The following is a 20,471-nucleotide window of genomic DNA, read 5'->3' on the forward strand; positions in this document are numbered from 1 at the left end:
CAAAAGAACAGTATATTCACACTAACGTGAAGTCTAAAGAGAAAAAGTTATCCCTTTAAAGTCTACTGACCACATTTGAGTCAGGAGAGCAACTCGACACCAGGTCAATGTTTTGCAGCATATGCCTGTAGCCGTTTTGGTCCAAGACTATTACCTTAAAGTTGAATGTACCAACTCATTGTTTCACAGCCCAATTGATTTCATCAGGGACTATTCTAAGGTTTCAACCAACAAGCAGTTTCCAGGACTGGAAATATGACAGGCACTAAACATCTGGCATTTTAAAAGTAACACACTAAAGAAAAAATTCTTCCTTCTTTAGCCAAACACAGAGTTGTTCCTCCTTTCAGCTATAAAAAGGATGAGTTCAGCCTGAGGTCCAAGATATATAAGACAATCTTTCACCAGTGAAAATTTTCTGTACATGCTGCTTTAAAGACTGCTATCTCCTGTCTGTGCAGGCGTAGAAAGATGATCTCTATACAACAGAGAAAGAAAAGTTTCTGAGCTTTCTAATGGCACTCAGCACTCTCCACTGACCCTACCAAGTCTTAATCCAAAAGGAATTTTCTTTTCAGGAATTACGTGGAGGATTCTAATTTCCTGCGAATTTTTTTTCCTTATTCTGTTGATTCTGTGCTATTAAATATTTATTTCATAGAATTTAGGGATAAATCATATATTTTGCAAAGTCCTAGGGATGTGCTTAAACAACTAATTGTCAATTGTGCTGTTGACTTCAAGCGCCACATGCAAAGTTAAACACACCCATAAACATTTTCAGGACTGTAGGACCTGAAATAGCAGGTAGCAAATTTCCCATTTACATGTAAATACCTGCAAATGTTTTCTGTGCATCAAAACAAGGATGTATTTTTTGGAGAGCTGGAATATCCAGTACCTTTCAGTTAGGGCAAAACTTTGCCCTTACTAATGTCAGCGGGAGACTTGCAATCAGAGGAGTCAAAACTTTATAATTCTTGTTTAATTACCTGGATTTTTGAGTATCCAGCTCACACCATAAATATGGACTAGAAAAACCATGTTATATACTCAGGAAGAAAAACATGAAATGGCCATAGTGTAATAATCTAATTATAATTATTTATTTGCCACAATTGTTTGTATGCAGCTGGGATACATTGTTATCTCTACTTTCCTCATTTTCAGCCACTTTTGTCTGTTTTACCTCATGATTATGCACCAGCTCTATTCCTTCCTAATGTACAGGTGATTAGTTATTTCAGTGGATCGGTAAATTTCTAATTGTTTTCTTTCATGTGGTGGGTCAGCAAACTTAAGACCCAGACACAGATATGAAATATTCATTTTGGGTTGGTTTGGAATGGGTTTGAGTTATGAAGAAACAGTCTCAGACTCCTATTTTGCCTAGAGCAATGATCCTTATTTAACTACATTATTCAACTTGGCAAGATATTACTGCTAAATAGGAGATGGAGAAGATTCAGAAATAGTCAAAAAATCCAAACAATTTGAGCACCTTTTAATCAAAACCAGAATGATGAGGGTGACATACTTAAAACAATTGAAAAAACAATTTGGCTAAGAGTTCAATATGACCTAAACATTAGCTTCACTGACTCACTGCACTGAACTCTCCCCTACAACATATATCTTGAAGTTCAGATCATTCCTCTGTGCTCTGCTCCACTGACTCCATTTCCTTGCTTCCATGATGGGAATGTGCATTGTTTAGCCTTTAGCTAAGACAGCTTCAGATCACCACAACAGATGCTTTCCTGAGCCGATGAGGTGAGCTCCCATAACATTTTTCAGCTGATGGCATTGTATTTCAGCTTCATTAAATGAAGTTTAAGTAGCGCGAGAAAAGCCATTCCTGGGCTATTTCATGCTCCATATAATCTTCAGTGTGCTGTTTTTCACCAGCATTGAGAGAGAAGGTGAGGGAGAAAGGAAGCTGCTGTCACCACAGGTAGCAGGCAATAGGAGTGCAGTCTACCAAGTTACATGTAGTAGTCCTAATAAGCCTGCAGGAAAAAAAACAGAGAAAGCCAAGCCCAAATAAATAAATTAATAATGTGGAACAGTGAGTTAAAACAGCAAAAGTGACCATGTGTGGCAGAGAGGTTACAGTACAGTGGGAGCTAGTTTAAACAGGCATAGTAAATGCAAGACATATTTAGAGAAAAAGAAGATTTGTGATTGGATGGTTAGAAAGAAAGAAAGAAAGAAAAATAAGCTGCAAGAGCCCCTCTAACACTCTTCCTGCTGATATTGCTTTAATTTTCCTTCTGATATACAGAATATTGAACTTCCTAGACCTTGCAAGGAATTTAGTAGCAACTTATTCTGAGACAAAACTATAAGCTAGCCACATACAAGTATTTTTAAAATAGCAAGTATCTAACATGACTGATTCAAAATAGACAATATCAACAAAGAACAGACAAAAGCGAACAAAATCAACCCCGTTCCCCTCTGTAAAGACAAGCAAACTATGTAACGCTCAGCACGGTTTCCTTCAGAATTCTAACTGTTGCATTTTTAACCTTTCTGAGATGAAGGTGTTAGGCAGTGTCCAGTAACTGCCCACTATTACATGTTATAGCTGCTTGGACAACACGTTCTTCTCAAAGATGAACTTCCATTCTTTTGCCTAAAGACTGCCTAGCACAATACATCTGTAAGCATATGAGGTGCTAAGATCAGCTAAAACTGAGTGGGGGAAAAAAAAAAAAAAAATCAAGATTTTTACTCTGCATAACATGCTCTCCTTTAAAAAAAGGCTAGTGTTACCAGAACAAGATCTATGAAACAGAATTTATACAAATTTTTTCTTTGGAAAAATTGTACTCAAAATCTTAACATTTCATTTGCAGAGTGGAATGATTTCACTTCATGTTCTTTTGATTTTATTTATATGATTTAACAACATGTTATGGCTATGAGTAGAGATTAGTATACACTATTACTATTATATCATTTTATTGTCTGTGTAAAATCATTAACAATGGCTTGCTACTTAATAATTAATGGAACACTACCTATGATTAAAAGCATCTTACATTGCAGCAAACTAAAGTATGTATTCAGCAAGCTATGTCAATACCAAGAGCAGCAATCAGGCAGCATTTATAAGTCTAAATTCAGGAGAGGAAAGCCTAAACTAACTATTTTAGGTAGATGTGAAACAGGTAAAGTGCACAGTATTGAAGACAGTTCCCCAGACAATAGCAACTATGCTAGTGAGCTTGTCCAGTAATGTTGGAAGACTATGTTGAAAGACTGTTAGTCTCATGAACATGACCAGAAACTATTGACCAGCAATAGTTTCCAAAGTTTTTAAAACTATACTGACACATGAGTTATTTGGGTTTTTCCCCACTCATTCCTTAACTTCAGCTCCTACCAGGAGCACAACTTTTTGCTTGAATTCTGTTCTAAATCAGCATGGAAGAATATGAGAGAGAAGGCAGTAGAAGTAAAAGTATTGGGTTTGTGCAATATCACGTAACTGAAAACAGAGTAATCAACTGCAGTTTAGGTATAATCTAGTATACTATGTTTGAAAGAAGAATCAGGGTCTGCAGATTTTGGGTTCTTTTTTTTTTTTTTATAGAGCACAGTCAATTATGAGACCTTTAGGGAATAGATCACAACTTAATTTTATGTGTTCTCATTAAATAGTTACTTTTAAAAACCAGTGATAGTCAGGCATTGGCTGAAATCCTAGGAAGATATCTGAGATTTTGTGCAACTTTCCCTCTGCTCTCCCAACTAGAACAGCAGCAGCAACATTCTCCAGGGTAGTACGTTCTCCATACCACAGGGTAGCCAAACATCAAGCTTCAACTTCCAATGCCAATGAGATGCTCTCTTCATTTTAAGTAAGAATCCTCAGGAACTCTGTTACCTTGACACACACACAGACATCCAGTCTGAGCAAGTCGTCATAGATTCCTATGTCATAATCCATGGAGAAAAACAGGTACTTCCACAAGGTGGTTTATCAAAGACAATTGTCTACAATAAATTGGAGGAGCACAATCTTTCCCCTCCTGTTGTAGCAGAACTTAGGCAATTAGGTAGAGTAGAAATTTAACATTGATGTGGCTGAAATTCAGCAAAAATGAACCTCAACTGCAGTAACTCTTCAGTTCACTGTCTTCCTCCTATGTCTGTAACTTCTTTATCCATTAACCTAGAAACTCTCTTTGCCTCCATGTTCTGAAGGTTCGATGGGCCTTTCTTCTCCTTTCCTTAGCCTATCAAACATTTTTGTTTACTTACAGCTTAAAATACCCAGTTCATAACCTTCAAGTTAAAAGCTAAAATATATTCACCTCCTGCATCTTCAGTGAATCCATTTGTCCTTCTTCAAGTAACTCTGGAGCACAAGTAACAATGTCAACTCCTCAGTACATCAAGTCAGTCATAAAAGAAAAAATTGCTAACCCATTCACCACTTCAATAAAAGTGAGAGGTTATTCATTCATTATCAATACTAAATTGTCATTGTGAACTGTTTTCTCACCTTCACATGAGGGATTGTTACTCAAACTGGAAAGAAAGTGTGTTATAAAGAGCTGTGAAAAACAAATCCAGTGATACTACAGCCTTGTCGGTGTCCTGTTCGCCACGAACACAAAGAAAGGAATTTTGTCTTATTTAACTTTGTTAACCTTGATAAACAGAAGGTTTTCTCAAATCATGTTTCCCATGACAATACTTATATGTTATTTACCCCCAAAAAAGTCATCTCGCATTTAAACTTTGGAATACCTCAGAAACAGTGGATTTTGAAATCATAGTTAAATAGTTGACTCTTACCCTTTTCTTTTTGTATCTTCATAATAGAGACAATAGACTTCTCCAGTGTTAATGTCAGAAATTCTTTTTGTGACTCTTTAGCCTGACCTTCCTGTCTAACAGAGGACAAAGATTCTCCCAATATCGTCTATGCCGACTTTTTAATTTATCATTAAGACAGACATCTAGTCTTCACTTTATGACTTAAGTCATGACTGATAAGGTGATGCATTGGGTTTGTGTGGCAAGGTTTTGGTAGTGCAGGGGGCTACAGGGGCAGCTTCTGTGAGAAGCTGCTAGAAGCTTCCCCTATGTCTGATAGAGCCAATGACAGCCAGATCCAAGATGGACCTGACACTAGCCAAGGCTGAGCCCATCAGCGACAGTGATAGTGCCTCTGGGATAACACATTTAAGAAGGGGAATAAAAACCTGCAGCCAGAGAGGAGAGTGAGAATATGTGAGAGGAACAACTCTGCAGACACCAAGGTCAGTGAAGAAGGAGGGGGAGGAGGTGCTCCAGGCACTGGAGTAGAGATTCCCCCGCAGCCCATGGTGAAGCCCATGGTGAGGCAGGCTGTCCCCCTGCAGCCCCTGGAGGCTAATGGTGGAGTAGATATCCACCTGCAGCCTGTGGAGCACCCCATGGTGGAGCAGTTGGATGCCCGAAGGAGGCTGTGACCCCATGGGAAGGTTGCACTGGAGCAGGCTCCTGGCAGGACCTGTGGAGAGAGGAGCCTGCGCTGGAACAGGTTTGCTGGCAGGATTTGCGACCCCGTGGGGGGCCCACGCTGGAGCACTTCATGAAGAACTGTAGCCTGTGGGAAGGATTTACGATGGAGAAGTTCGTGGAGGACTGTCTCCTGTGGGAGGGACCCCACACTGGAGCAGAGGAAGAGTGTGCCCCCCTGAGGAGGAAGGCATGGCAAAGATAACATGTGATGAACTGACCACAACCCCCATTCCCCGTCCCCCTGCACTGCTTGGGGCAGATGAGGTAGAGAAAATTGGGAGTGAAGTTAAGCCTGGGAAGAAGGGAGGGGTGGGGGGAAGGTGTTTTAAGATGTGGTTTTATTTCTCATTATCCTGCTCTGATTTGATTGGCAAAAATTTACACTAGTATTTCTCCAAGTTGAGTCTGTTCTGCCCATGACGGTACTTGGTGAGTGATCTCTCCCTGTCCTTATGTCAACCCACGAGCCTTTCGTTATATTTTCTCTCCCCTGTCCAGTTGAGGAGGGGGAGTGATAGAGCAGCTTTGGTGGGCACCTGATGTACAGCCAGGGTCAACCCACCACAGGTGAATCAAGACTAGTATGTTGAAAATGAATAGGAGATGACCTTTCAGTTTCTCTCAATCTAAGAACCAGCGTTAAGTATGAGGCTGCAAGTTTAAAATGTGAAAAAGGAAATGTAATTCAGTTGTCAAATCGTTGGACTAGAGTCCTCTGGAGGACAATGGATTCAAAAACTGGATTAAATGTATTCATGAAGGATAATTCGTTATGGTTATTAGACTGATGAACTAAGGAAAAAAGAAATTATGCTGAGGTTCCTTTCCCTCTGACTGCTGGAGGTTAGGAAACTGTAAGAAGGTAGAAACACTGTGTATCCACTTCTTGTAGTCTTGCCCTAATTCGCCACAATGGGCAATGATGAGAAATGAGATGTTTGACTATCTGGATCCTTTCTGTTTGGCTTAAAATATATTCTCAAATAGATAATTCCTCTCCATCCCCAGAATCCATCTGCATGCTCACACCACCGCAATGGCTACATCCAGCTTTCTAGGTGACCAAAGCAGTCCTTTCGTACAAGTATCAATTTCAGAATTGGTAAAGTGACTACCAATTCTGACCGACCTACATTTAGAGAAGCTTTACTATGCTGTATGTGGTATGAAGAGGATACCCAGATTCTTTTCAGCAGCCACCTCGTTTCTAAATGAATAAACATTAAATTTGGAGTAGACATTTCTATCCCACAGAGGAATGAACATATAAATCACAACTTACATTTTGGATCCGAATGGGATCTCTTTTAGTAACTAGGAGATATATTTTCCTATTAAGTTATAGGATATCACACAAACTCACCAGTTTTCCACATAAGGACATATATGGCAAGTGCTAGAATTTTATAGCAAGGTTAAATTAGGAAAAGCCAGAGCAGGCAAGGAAAGTAAATGTAGGTTCTGCTATGGAAAGAGCAATGTGAATTTAAACAGAGGTAAAATGAGGAATCTAAGAGAATATCCTTTGGGGACAAGACTGAAAGGATTGCCATGTAAGTTTGACAGGACTCTGAATTTTGACCACTGTTCAAAACATATTGACATTTTTCTGGCTCTTTGTATGCTTTGACCTATACAGAAAAGTGAGCAAGCTGTGTCAATCTCTTGTCCTCGAAAGAATCTGCCCTGGGCAACTTTCTGATTATCTATTTAATTAGAACTTGGTTTACATACAGGCTTCACATATAACTCAGGAAACAATAGTTTAATTTTAACCCAAAGTTTCTCCTTGAGCTTGTCACAACTCAGTGTGATGTGATAACCTTTACCCAGGGCTCTGTTCCCAGAGGGAACTCCCATTTCCGTACCTGTTCTCATAAATCACGCTCAACAGTGGGGCATGTTCTATAGTTGTTTCTTTTCATTTTTTTAGAGAAAGAATTGAAAATATTATCTTGCAAAACAAATTGAAATGCATAGCTCCAGATACCTGCTTTTACAAAGGGAAGTGGTAACAGCCATTACCACGTGACTTGCCTTAGGAGAAAAAAAGCAATTCATCTGGCTCTGTGATTTCAAGAACACAAGTACATAACATACAGCTCAGGAAACCCAAGGGACAAGTTTCTGTATGATGAAGAATATAGCAGAGAAGTATGCTTTTGTGTTTACCATGTTCTTGTATACTCTTTTGCAGATATTCATCACTGATTGCTGTCAGGTAGGCTGTTGGGCTACACGGACCTTTTGTATGTCACCTCGCACAGCCCTTCTTAAGTTCTTAGCATAATCTTGACTTTAAGCAAAGCCTTCAACACTCTCTCTCATAACCACCTCATAGACAAACTGTTGAAACTGTCAGTGAGGCAGACTGAAAACTGGCTGAACTGCTGTGCTTAAAGGATTGTGATCAGTGGCATGAAGTCCAGCTAGAGGCCAGTCACTAGCAATGTATCCCAGGAGTCAATGCTGGTGGCCAATACTGTTTAATATCTTCAGCAAAGGCCAAGATGGGACAGAGGGCATCTCAGAAAGTTTGTAGATGGTACAAAATTGGGAAGAGTGATCGATAGATCAGGTGGTTGTGCTGCCTGCTGGGCAGATATCTCATGTTCAAAAAAGGAAAATGAAAATCCTGCACCTGGTGAGGATATATACACCAGTACAGGCTGGGGACACGTCACCTGCAAAGCAGCTTGACAGAAAAGGTCCTTGGAGTCCTGGTGGACAACGAGTTGAACATAAGCCAGCCACATGCCCGTGCTGCAAAGGAGGCCATTGGCCTCCTGGACTGCATGAGAAAGAGTGTTGTCCAGTGATCAAGGGAAGTGATTATTCATTCCCCTCTACTCAGCACTGGTAAGAGCACACCTGGAGCACTCTGTCCAGTTTTGGGCTCCCTAGTACAAGGAATATGTGGACATTCTGGAGCAAGTCCAGTGAAGTGCAACAAAGATGATTTTATCAATGCACATAAAAACCAAAGGGGTAGGAGGTGCTAAAGAAGACAGAACCAGGTTAGCAAACAGGACCCTTGAGCATTATTAGCACAGAAAACAGATGTTGCAGTACCATTTAGAAAGGGTAGCAGATCCAGGAAGAGATGTAAAGAGAGCATGGTCAAGCAGGAAACACAGACAGATGGGATGAGGTGAGAAGAAAATAGCAGGGGAAAAAAGCAAGCTATTAGCACGAGGGAGAAAACAACTGAAAAAGGTGCAAGACAGAACTATGGAGAGAATGTGAAAGCACAGACTGGATCTTGGCAGTATAAAGAATAAGGGAACAAATTTATTATTGTTACATTAACAGAAAATTTATCCATTATAGAGAATTCTGCACTAGAAGAAAAGTGTTCCACTGGCCAGTACAGAGTAAATATCAGTATGTTCTCATCACACTTCAACCAGTAGTCCTTCCTTCAGCCTTCTTCTAGGGCCTTTACAGTATGAATAAAGCATCAGGCTAGAAGGTAAGAGGGATGAACGTTGAGCCAAGAAGTCATCAAGGAAAATATTCTACCTGTTGAATAAATTAATGGGATCCACAGCATCTTCCCTGTTCTGGATCATGTTTTATTTTGGTACACTTAGACTGAAAGGTTCACACAGATACATGTCCGTCTTGTCCATGTTTGTATCATCATGCATGAGCTACAAGAAGTGTATCACACATGCCTCAGAATGTTATAGTATGGTTTCTGTTTCAGAGCTAGTTCACCACTCTTTCTTCCTCTTGCCTACTCTATTTTGTAATAATTAGAAACATATCCAATGCATCAGGACACACACAAATTACCATAATCCAAATAAAAGGAACGTTGACAGATGAACAACGCATCAAACATCCCGGACCATTCCTAGGATGCTCATAAACTATAATGATATAAATCAACAATAAAAAGTATGACCAACCTGCTAGGATCCTTCAACATAAAAATCAAAATGAATTATATACAAATATATATAAATCAGTGCTGAAGTCAGTGACACAACCAATCTCTCCATTCCTGTCATAGTTACCTCACAGGTACAACACGGTCTAGAACAGTGCAGCTGACTTGCAACTGGACTCCCATACCCAAAAGTCATGTCTCCTTGTACTGCTTTCAGTAACCATCCAGAAAAAAAGAAACTTCAACATGGGGCACAAATTCAAAGCATGAATGTAGACAACAAGGATTGTGTAGGGTTTTGAAACAAGCACTTGAAACAGGTAAGAGAAAAGAGCAGGAGCCTAGACGACGGTATCTTGATCACTTTCCCGATGACATAGAAGCAACATATTACACAAAAGCTACTGAAAGACAGTTCCCTGTTTCACTGGAACATTCCCTGGCAGCTCCTGCATTTGAGAACAGTTCTTTCATTCATTCTTTCAAAGAATAAAAATTCTACACTGATTTGCTACAATTTGTTCTCTAATAACACATGCTTTAAAAAAAGGTGTTCGTATACCCAATACATTATTCATTATAGTCCAGTCACTGCCACACTTGAGCTGTCTGCTCCAATATGCTCCTTTTTTGATATGCACCTGTAAATTTTAAAGTTTCAGCTTTCATTACAGCTGCTTCTCCCATGTTGATCCATGTCATACAAGAACCTCTTGCCTTCAGATTTTGTACCATCTTAACAAGAATAATTCATCTTTTCCCCTGCTACCATTCCTCTTCTCCCATATTAACTTTGATATTGCTGTTCTGTAGATCACTAGAAGTGGTATCTTTTCTAGCATAGCATATAGTACTTTTTCATTACTATCAGTACAAATTAACACCAATGCAAATTTCCCTTATTTTTCCATCAGTGGAACTTTCTTTCTCATCTTGTTTTTACCTTATTGCCTTCAGTTATTGTTTTCAAAGATCCAGTTATGCCACAGTGTTTTAGCAAATACCAGCCTTTATTTAACAATCTGAAGGGAGATATAAACTCCTACCCTGACATCAAGTTATAAAGTAGGGAAGAAAACTGTAGTCAATTAATAATGAAGCAGAAAATTGTTTACTGGGCACTGTGCAGTTTTACCTTTGGAGCAAGGAGTGCGTATTCCATGACAAAAAGTGGTTTCTGTTGTCTATAAAATATTTGTTGTAGGTATTTACACAGTTTCAATAACAAACAACTGAAAATACAATACAGGCTCACGAATAGTGAAATAATGAAATATAGCTACTCCATTGAAATCGTTAGCAGTGCCAGCAGAATACAATAGTATTCTCAGTGTGAAGAAAATTGAACCTGATTAAACTCTTGTCTCTTTACCTTTTTAGTGCACAACAGAATAGCTCAATTACATGATCATCTCCTAATATCTATGATCCTTCCCACTCTGGTCCAGCTTTTAATGAACAGGACAGACCAAAAAAAGAAAATATTTGAAAAGTAGGCTAAGCGCCATCTGTGATAAAGGTTTTTTTTTATCTGCTACCTTATAGCATTCTTTTTCTAACAAATTATTTGTATTACGATAGCGCTATAGACATCCAGGCTTTTAAAAGCTTCCCAGAGTGCACAGTGCTATAAAACATGGAATAGAGAGACAACTCAAAACTCTTCTCCATTTAAGTCCATTTTATCGGTTCAAATGCTGTTAGATTTGTGTTTACAAGTCTAACTCCAGTTTATTCCATATATCCTATCAGTTGCTCACATTGAAGCAGCAGTAAAAAGAACTTTTAAATTATGATAGTGTTTTAAAATCAGTTACATTTTTAATTTCAAAACCTAACTTCAAAACATGAAAAAATTAAAAAAAAAAAAAGATGGGTTACATATTTTCATCAAAACTTGCCACTGTGTTTGCTTGTCAAATGCTTAGGAGGAAAACATTAAAAGAAAACAAGAACTGACATCTACCTGAAATTAATACAGAAATGAATAGAACTAACCTGGTTTTGAGAAACTGGAGGGTTAGCTTTGTAAAGCTGTATATTTTGCCTTTTCTGACTAAATCACTCCTTCCACCCTCTTAAAGATTCATTATGCTCCGAAAAATAACTTCAAATATATCACTGTATGAGTCCCTGTTTACCATGATTTCCCCCTCAAACCACCAAACTGTATGTGAAAGTGTGTGTTTATGATTCCTGGCCTTGCTTCCATTCAGAAAGTCAAGTCCTGTTCCTTCTTATGTGTGTATTATCAGTAATAAATACTTTCCTGGACAAATTTCATTCTTGCTTTCAAACATGCAATCATTCTGCCTACAATAGATTTAAAAGGGAGTAGCACAAAGCAGAATTTGTCTATCAGAGTGGAATTAAGTGGTTCTGCTGATATTTCATGAGAACAAAAATTATGTCAATTCAATATTATTGCTGTGCTTCCCAGGTAGGTCTGACAGGAGGAAAAGAAAGAGATAAAACTGATTTTTCTCACTAACGTAAGCAGACCAAAAGATATTTCCCAGGTGACTAGCATCTGTCAGTCTGGGCCTGGTTATCACACATGTATGGATTTATGTGTGTAGTTCCTTGTGTGGTAAGAATTAAACACTTCCTTGCATTAAAACATTTTGCTAAAAATGAAATTGGTAAGAAATACTTGTATATGTACTGATTTATTTATTTATTTTAACAAAACAATAAATTCTGCTTGAGATTCCTAAAAAGCATATAAGGCCTTTCAGAACTGTCAGGAAAACAGTAATGTTCTTTGGGCAGGCAAAGTTTTTAATTAATAATAATCTGTCAATTAATTAACAGATGTAATTTTAAAAATATATACAATAATCAACAATTGGAAATGTTTGGAGGGGAAGAGGAAGGAAGAAGGTAAATCAAAACTATCTTGAGTCCTTCAATCAAGTCTGTAGACCTTTTCAAAGCAATTTAGTTCTACTTATTCATTAAGCTCTTGGATGGGGTGCAGAAATGCCTGAGGAGAAAACTGTGGATTTTAATACTCAAGATCAATAGAATTGTGACTATGCTCCTTTCTGGCTTTAAAATCTGTAATATTTTACTTAACAATGTGTCCTATTGCAATGGAATCTAAATAGTTCATTTCTTCATTAAGTTTGACACAGTTCAACTTTGTTGCGGTTCAAGTTGAAGTAGTTTGGAGTAGTTCTCATGTAAGAACAGATAATATATTTCAGAGGACACAGCCTGGAGGCAAATTTTCAAGACCGCTCAGTGCTATTATTTCAGGTAAAACTCATGGACAATGCTAGACCACAATTGAAATGAAATAAAGTCAGAATTTGTGAATTAAAGACCTCTGGCCGTTAATGATTGAGATAAGTATCTGTTTTAGGATATGGGTCTGAAGACCCCTTAAATTTGAGCAATGAGTTGGTCCTGCGGATAAACCATCAATTGACCCATCAGTCTAGATTCATTCCCATCTTCTTATAAGCCCAATGTGTAGAACACAGAATTAAGACCCAGTGAACTGTGAGCTGTTACAATCATTACTACTAAAATGAAAAGAGAAGAATGCACGTAGCCATAAAGCACTACAACTCCCTCAAAACATCTTCCAAGCTTTAGTCCAAAGACTCAACAGTTACAGAATTCCACCAGAAAAGACCCTTGAGAGGTCAATGAATGCAACAATGTTATGTATGTTCTGAACAAGATAAGAAGTTAAGTGATACAGCTGCCATGCTAAAACTCATCTCTAAATGTTCCAGCTTTCATGGAAAAAAGAGGAGTTGGAAAAAAAATAGGAATTCTTTATCTAGTCTAAGAAATACTGATTCAAAACCACAGTGAATACTTTTAATTGTATGAGAGTTCCTGAATCTTATCTTATATTAATAGTACTCACAAATTACAATCAGAAGTGTTTGATATTATTTGATTTTAAAATACCAACCCAAGATAGGAAATTCCCAATTAGCAAAATACTCAGGAATCAGGACACCAGTTTTTTCATTATATTCTCCATAAGGAGGAATCTTCAAGTAAAGCATTCCTTCCCCAGGGATTGCGACTGCAGCTCCTACCCCTTGGCTTGGTGGAACATCCGAAAGTCGTGATCCATATAGGCTGAGGAAACGGTTGACATGGAAACAGATGGTCTGTGACTGATCGCTGAAAGATAAGCTTCTGTACATAGTCAACCAAAGATAAGATAGAACTGGGCCTCAGCCAGTCCAAATGCTCGTCCAGCATTTTAGCACAAACTCATTTCCATCAGTAGTTTATGCTCACTCTGAAGGGTTTATGCTGAAGTGAAGGCATATATTCCCAATTGCCAGCTCAGTGGGAGGACAACCTGGCAACAACATTAGCTGCTTCAACAAGATTCTCTCGGGCCTCTTTGTCTGAGCCTTCAAAAAAAGCATTTGTATTCTTTACTTGTGTCCAACCACTGGACACTTTTACAGGGGCTCTTGACTTTTGGAACAAAGTAAAGTGGTCCTATTGTGCTTCAGCCCTATTCAGTGCAAATGTGGACAGGTCAACATGATTTTCGTTATTGCATTTTGGTCTGATATATATGCCCCTAGTTTTTCCATCCAAGGAGAAATAAGCCAGAAGCAACTCTCACCACACTTTCTTTCATCCAGGCACAATGAGTGTAGGTAAATCCAAAATAATTTCTCTGCTGCGTTGAACACTCAGAAATTGTTAATCAGATCTCCTTCCTCCAAGCAGACAAACATCTCTGTAGCTTGTGTGCAATGAAGGCAACCTTCCTGTGCTTTCCCACTCATTCTGCAGGGACACTAGACTGTTTAAATGAAGAAACGCCACAAGAATCTCTTCCAAACTCTCTCCCTGCAGCCAGGGATGAGTGCCTCCTCTCCTACTATGTACAATTTAGATACCATCCTCCCATTTCTGTGTACATCAGAGAATTTAAATGGACAAGCACATGCCACAAAGCAGTTCGGCTGCCTATAATCTCAACAAAGATTTAGTAAATGGATCACATGCAGAGAGGCTTACTAGCACATTTCAAACAGGCTTAGGTGACAGAATCACATGTATAGAGTCTTTGTGAAGGAAAAGACAAAAAAAAGCAACAAAACCTTCCTCCCCCACAGCAATGACTAGTCCTACAAAATGAAATAAAACCCTTTGACTAGACTGCACAGAATTCAGAGCAACTGGAAAAAAAGTTCCTCAACTCAAATAAAGAGCATCCCCACATTTTCCAGAGATCGTAACAGACCTTTTCAAGAGTAACTAATTGTCTTTGGCCAGGACTTAATTCAATAATGTTGAAGGCCTGAGGGGAATTCCTAGTGCTAGCAAATTAAGATCTTGGTAATTAGCAGTGACTGGGCAAACCACCCTCTGTGATCACTGAAAATACCTCCTACAACAGCCCAGTCCTCTCCAACAAGCAACAAAAGGAGAAGATATGGTTAAATAGCATCTTGTCACTGAATTGCTTTGTTACATAAAGACTAAGGCCTTGAGCAGTCCCAAAACATATGGTGCGGAGAACCTTGCTTAGAGTTTCATTTCCCCCCTCATATCCAGTTCCTTGATAACTGCAGCTGTCAAGCTGGCCTGGGTCCAGTAAGTCCAGCACAGCCTTTTCCCAGGCTAAATCAATTGCAAGGTTCACAGTGAAGTCCTAGCACCGAAAATTATCTCCAGCCAGCGTCCTCCTTTTCTTCTGGAATTTTCTTAGGCATGTCTTGCAGCTACTTAAGTAGCAATGCCAGTACAGATGGAAATGGCTGGACTTCTCAAACTTTTCTGCATGTAGTCGGCCTAGTGATGAAGCAGCTCATAAAAACATGCCAGATGAATCCGGCTCTGTGACAACATTGTCAAATATACCACTAAGGTAAATAAGACTGAAGCTCCTGCTTTACTGTACAGAATGTAGGGATAATGTCATAATAAAAGACTTAAAGGCCCCATCTGCTTTGAAAAAGAAGATTTCAGGGTGTTTCCTGTTCATCCCCTCCAGTAAAATTCATAATAATTAATGAAGTAGACCTTGAACAATGTAAAAATCTTTATCAGATGAATGGATCTTTAAAGCTGCAAAACATTAGTATGTAAAGTCAATGTAATTCAAAATCTGTTTCCAAAATACAATTCCTCTCAATAATCACAAATCACATTTCAACCCATCACATTAAAGCAAGTGCATGTTTTCATCATTGTAAATCAAAAACCTTGTCATTTCTGTATTACCCCCTCCTTAGCCCAAAGCGATATTTTATATATGAAATACATTTTATATCTGTATAAGAGACAAATATATTTCTGTATGTATAGATACATAAAATTTATTTCTATATTGTGTATGTCCGGGTGCCTACCAATCTACTTATCTGCCTATAAAAGCATTCAGTTTCACTTAAATTATTAGCTCCAGGATCCTGATTTTTATCCTATTTCCAGGGAAATAGTCAAAACTTTAAATCCAGGGAAATAGTGCAACGTCCCAATCTCACCCACTCCTTCTCAGGGATTATGCAGTCCCTCTTTGACATGAAAAGATTTATTTTTGTTTCTGGCATAGAACTTGCATTCAGGAAGTCTATGCACAGTTCTTTGCACTATAAAACTTTCAATCACCCTCTGTAAATCACTCAGGATAACTGTTTTGAGTTGAACTCTCAAGTACTCTTTGAGACACACAAGTGTCTCTGTAGTCACAAGGTTAGAGATTATATTGTGGTATCACTCAGGTCCTCATCTGTAAAGCACAGAATAAAATACTTGTTTTATTGTGTAGCCAAACTGCAAACATGTTTTATGGCAAAGATCAGGGACAGGTTTTCCAGAAGACACTAAAAGGGAAAATACTCCAGTCTCTACTTAGCGCCTCATGAGGTGATTTACCCAAAGTCACACAATACCGTTGCAGTGGTACAGTCCTTCCATACCCATTAACTGTGACCTAGGGGACTATCTTTTCTAGTGCCCATCCCTACATAGTCTGTCTTTCAGTCTTAATTTCTAAGGCATTGTTGCCTTATATTGTATCATAGAGCATAATTGTCTTATAAACAACAAACAACTGTCACTATGAGCATCTTTAAGTCTTTTTTTTCCTCTCTCCTTAAGCACCTCTATTTTTTGAGCCTCCTATTGAATAGCCATGTCTGATTTGTTTGTATATACCAAAAGTAAAAAGACTTTTAAGAAGTCTTACATAAAGTTCAGAAGTAGTACTACAAACAGCCTGCTAAAATGAATGACTTATGATAAACAGAAGAATGGGACAAATGAACCATTTTATCAGCTTCCAATGTAGTCAAGTTTAATACAATCTTCAAAGGCATTCAGAAGAATTGCTCACTGTTGTGTGAAATTTCACTAATGAAATAACTTCAGTATTGTCTGCCCTCTATTACTCATACACGGTGTTATCCCACAGACAGTCCATCAAAATACATGAATTCTGGAAATGAGTAAGACAACCTCTTTCTGGTCTCATAAGTTAAATGAGAATTGCACTTGTATCAATACGGAGCAGAAAAGCAGACAAAAATAGTCACAGGTCCTATGAGGCCCTTCATGCATGGGCCAGATTCTCAACCAGGAATTAATATAGTGAAACAGAAAGTGGTAGAGGATTGCATTTTAACCATAAAAAGCATTGTGTTTCCTTACACTGAAAACTCAACATAATGTTAATATATCTATAAAATTCAGAGTAACATTGTTTATAGCTGCTCTCTGTTAATCTGAGGGAGAAATAGCATTTATCTCACCTGAAAGACTTAACTCCAAATTTAATATCTGTTCAAAAAACATTGTCTAGACATCCATACACGCTTGGTCTACAGGTATCTTCACAGGGAGGTGCCTCCCTTCAAGATCAATCTCTGAATTCAATGCCATGATTTACCACGACAGAGAGAACTGGGGTGATAATCTTAGACCAGACACTCGCTTGTATGGTTAACACTGAAGTTAGACAGTGTAGGACTGTCCTTATCCAACATACACCACCCACAGAGTAGTCCACATCTGATCTGATAACCTTGACCCCCTGTTGTAGTCAGCAGAACACTTCGGGTCCCTCTGTCCCACATCAAAGCAGACAGAATTACGCAGATGACTCACCCTAATGCTGTCTATTATTTTCCACTGATAATAAGCAGAGTTGAAGGTGACTAGCTCAGTTGTAGACCTTGTTGGTTTAAAGAACCTGAGATAAATCTCAATCCTGTTGACCAGAAATAAATCTCTGAAATATGTATCACAACTCCTACAATAAAATCCAAAGATCTGTATCTGACCACAGAATGGCTTTATGAAGCAGAAGCAAAATGTGGTGATGCATACATTCAGCATTTCATTAATGACTTTCTCCATCAGTTTAATGACTGTTCTGAACTAAAGAACTTCCCAAAGCTTGCAGATGCAATGAGGCAATTAATACCTTACTCCGCACAACTATCTATGGAATTTTATTTCTTCTGAATCCTTTCTCTCTGGACCTGTAGTTGCATTTAATCTTTGTGAATCCAAAGTGAATTCTGGGCCTACTGAAGAGAACAGCACCAATGCCACTGACCTCAGCAAGTAAATACAGAGTTCTCATTTCCCTGGTTTGCTGATGCATAGTCAAAGTTCTTATAAGGTTACCAGTGGTTTGTGTTGCTGCTACATCCTCATACTGGGTCTGGCTGGGATAGAGTTAATTTTCTTCATAGCAGCCCATATGGTGCCGTGTTTTGGTTTTGTGACTAAAACAGTGCTGATATCACACCCATGTTTTAGCTATTGCCAAACAGTGCTCACACAGCTTCAAGAAATTCTCTGTTTCTCACTCTGTCCCCTCAGCAAGTAGGCTGGGGGTGGGCAAGAACCTGGGAAGGGAAACAGAAGAGGCAGCTGACTCAGACTCTCCGAAGGGGTATTCCATGCTGTATAACATCATGCTCAGCAATAAAACTGGGGGGGAGTCTTTCCAAAATTACCGCTCTCTGGAGACCAGCTGGGCATAGGTCTGCTGGTGGGAGGTGGTTAGTGAATGCCTTTGCATCACTTTTTCTTTTCCCCCCTCCTTTTTTTTTATCTCCACCCCCAAGGGTTTTTCTGACTTTTGCTCTTCTGATTCTCTCCCCCATTTGCTGCAGGGGGCAATGATCAAGCAGCTGGTGGGTGCTTAGTTGCAGGACAGGGTCAACCCATTGCAGTCCTGTAATCCTCTATAACCCCAAACTCGGCTCCTCTAATAACATACCATTTCAAGAATAATAAAAATAGACCAATCCATCACAGGCAATTCATATACCAAACTGACCACTGACAGGACCGAGTAGCAAAGCTTGATCAATTATGGAAAGCTCATTTTACAACAGAACTGGAGCTCTGTGTAAAGTGGGTGCTACAGTCTTCAACATGGCAGTAGGTGTGGATGACAGGGTGGAAGAAATCCATGCATGGCTGGGACAGTCTCAAAAACTCTCTCTTTAAAATGGCTCAATTTAAAGAACAGAAAGTCAATGTGAGGAACAACGCATTTTTGTTCCCCTTCCCAACAGAAGTCAAAACACAGTCTTCAGAGTATTGAAATGCCAATATGATCTTTATGTTTGCTCACAATTAGTTTGGAGAGTGATTTTTTTTTTTTAAGGTATATAATGGATGTAGGTGCACAGTTCTTGACAGATTTTGCCCCTCAGTGCTCCAAATGCAGCACTCAGAAGATGCACTCAACAAACATTATCACAAAATACCTGTTACTGTGTCTTACAGAAGTGTGCTCTATTATGACCTGACCATTCATTGTGGCAGCTGGATGAGACAGAGGGGAAATAACAGACAGAGGGGATTTCAAAGACTTTCTTTCTCTCTTTATGCCAGAAATACACACACCAAAAAAAAGTCTCCTCTGGGTGTTACAGAAACTCTGGAAAACACAACTGTAGCAAGAAAATCTGGTAACAGAGGTTAGTTCTCTTCACTAGGCCAGAGGATGAGAAGACTCAAACTATTGCTTTGCCTCAGAAACCATACCATCTTTAGCTGGGGCTCTCTGCATCTCAGTGATCAGCTTCTCCTTCCCCAGGTGGTTGTGTAAGTGCTAGGAGTCCAAAGTCCACCTGTCTAGCCCATGGAGTATCTGACCGCACTAGCAATAGATCTTCAACAGTCCTCTACCTCTCTGATTATAGCCAGACCCTGGTAGCTCACCTCACACTGAAAAGCATCATCTTTTAAAGTACCTCATTAAAAATCAGGCATTACTCAAGGCAACGTGAACAGCAGCGCTGGGACCCGTGAGCACATTACCATCAAAGCCACTGCAGGCATGGGCAGTTGTCTGCTACCTATAGGCTGTTCACACAAAGACTGATGCCAAAGATGTTCATTCATTCATCCATAATATAAATATCAGGCAGCTGAAAAACCAGCAGAAAAATGTGATCGCTTTTGATCACTAATACAAGTCTGAAAGTCCATGAAACAGAGTTAGGTTAAGCTTGTACTTTACAGTTTTCATCACTATCATAAAATCATAAGATAGCCCTATTCCAACAATTGTTTTTGTGGTTTTTTTTTTTTTCCTCTCTATTTTTTTGTAGCAAATACTGATGAGCCCTTGAACAGTGGCTGGTTCTGTAATTCTCTTCCCCATCTCTCATCCTGAGTTCTTACTTAACAACTTCCTTGGCATTTAGCTACACAGTGAAATCACATACTGTATGAAACAACACTTCATTTTGCCAGTTTTGAATGTGCTATTTTTCAGTTTCGTTCAGTATCACCTCTCTCATGTTATGTATCACAGAGGACATAAATTCCAAGTTTCCTTCCTGGATTATTCATTATTTTATACATTTTTATCAGGTCCTTTCTTATTCCATCTTGATAATAAACAAATGCCCTCTGTTCTGTTTCTCTTCATATTAGTCATTTTAGAGTTTGTGTTGTTTGACTTTCTAGGAAAAAAAATCTTTGGTTCTACCTCCTGTCTAGAAGAGGAATCTCACCAAGACATTCAGGTGTGGTGAACCATCCAAAGAAATGATTTTTAGAATTTAGTCTTTAACTTTTAAAATGG

The 20,471-nt window shown here is 38.9% G+C and overlaps 1 long non-coding RNA gene across 1 annotated transcript in view; it reads right to left on the bottom strand.

Moving 5' to 3' along the window:
• Window positions 1–1,483: 1,483 nt before the first annotated feature.
• Window positions 1,484–20,471, bottom strand: part of LOC148051329 (uncharacterized) — a 43,341-nt gene continuing 24,353 nt past the window's right edge. Inside the window, exon 2 of the long non-coding RNA XR_015700015.1 lies at window positions 1,484–2,009. This is a non-coding gene — a long non-coding RNA (uncharacterized LOC148051329). The remainder of the gene's footprint in view (window positions 2,010–20,471) is intronic.

This window comes from Nipponia nippon, unplaced genomic scaffold (genome assembly GCF_047370975.1).
Source record: "Nipponia nippon isolate SJK-2023a ecotype South Korea unplaced genomic scaffold, ASM4737097v1 scaffold_6, whole genome shotgun sequence".
In the NCBI taxonomy this organism is placed as follows: domain Eukaryota; kingdom Metazoa; phylum Chordata; class Aves; order Pelecaniformes; family Threskiornithidae; genus Nipponia; species Nipponia nippon.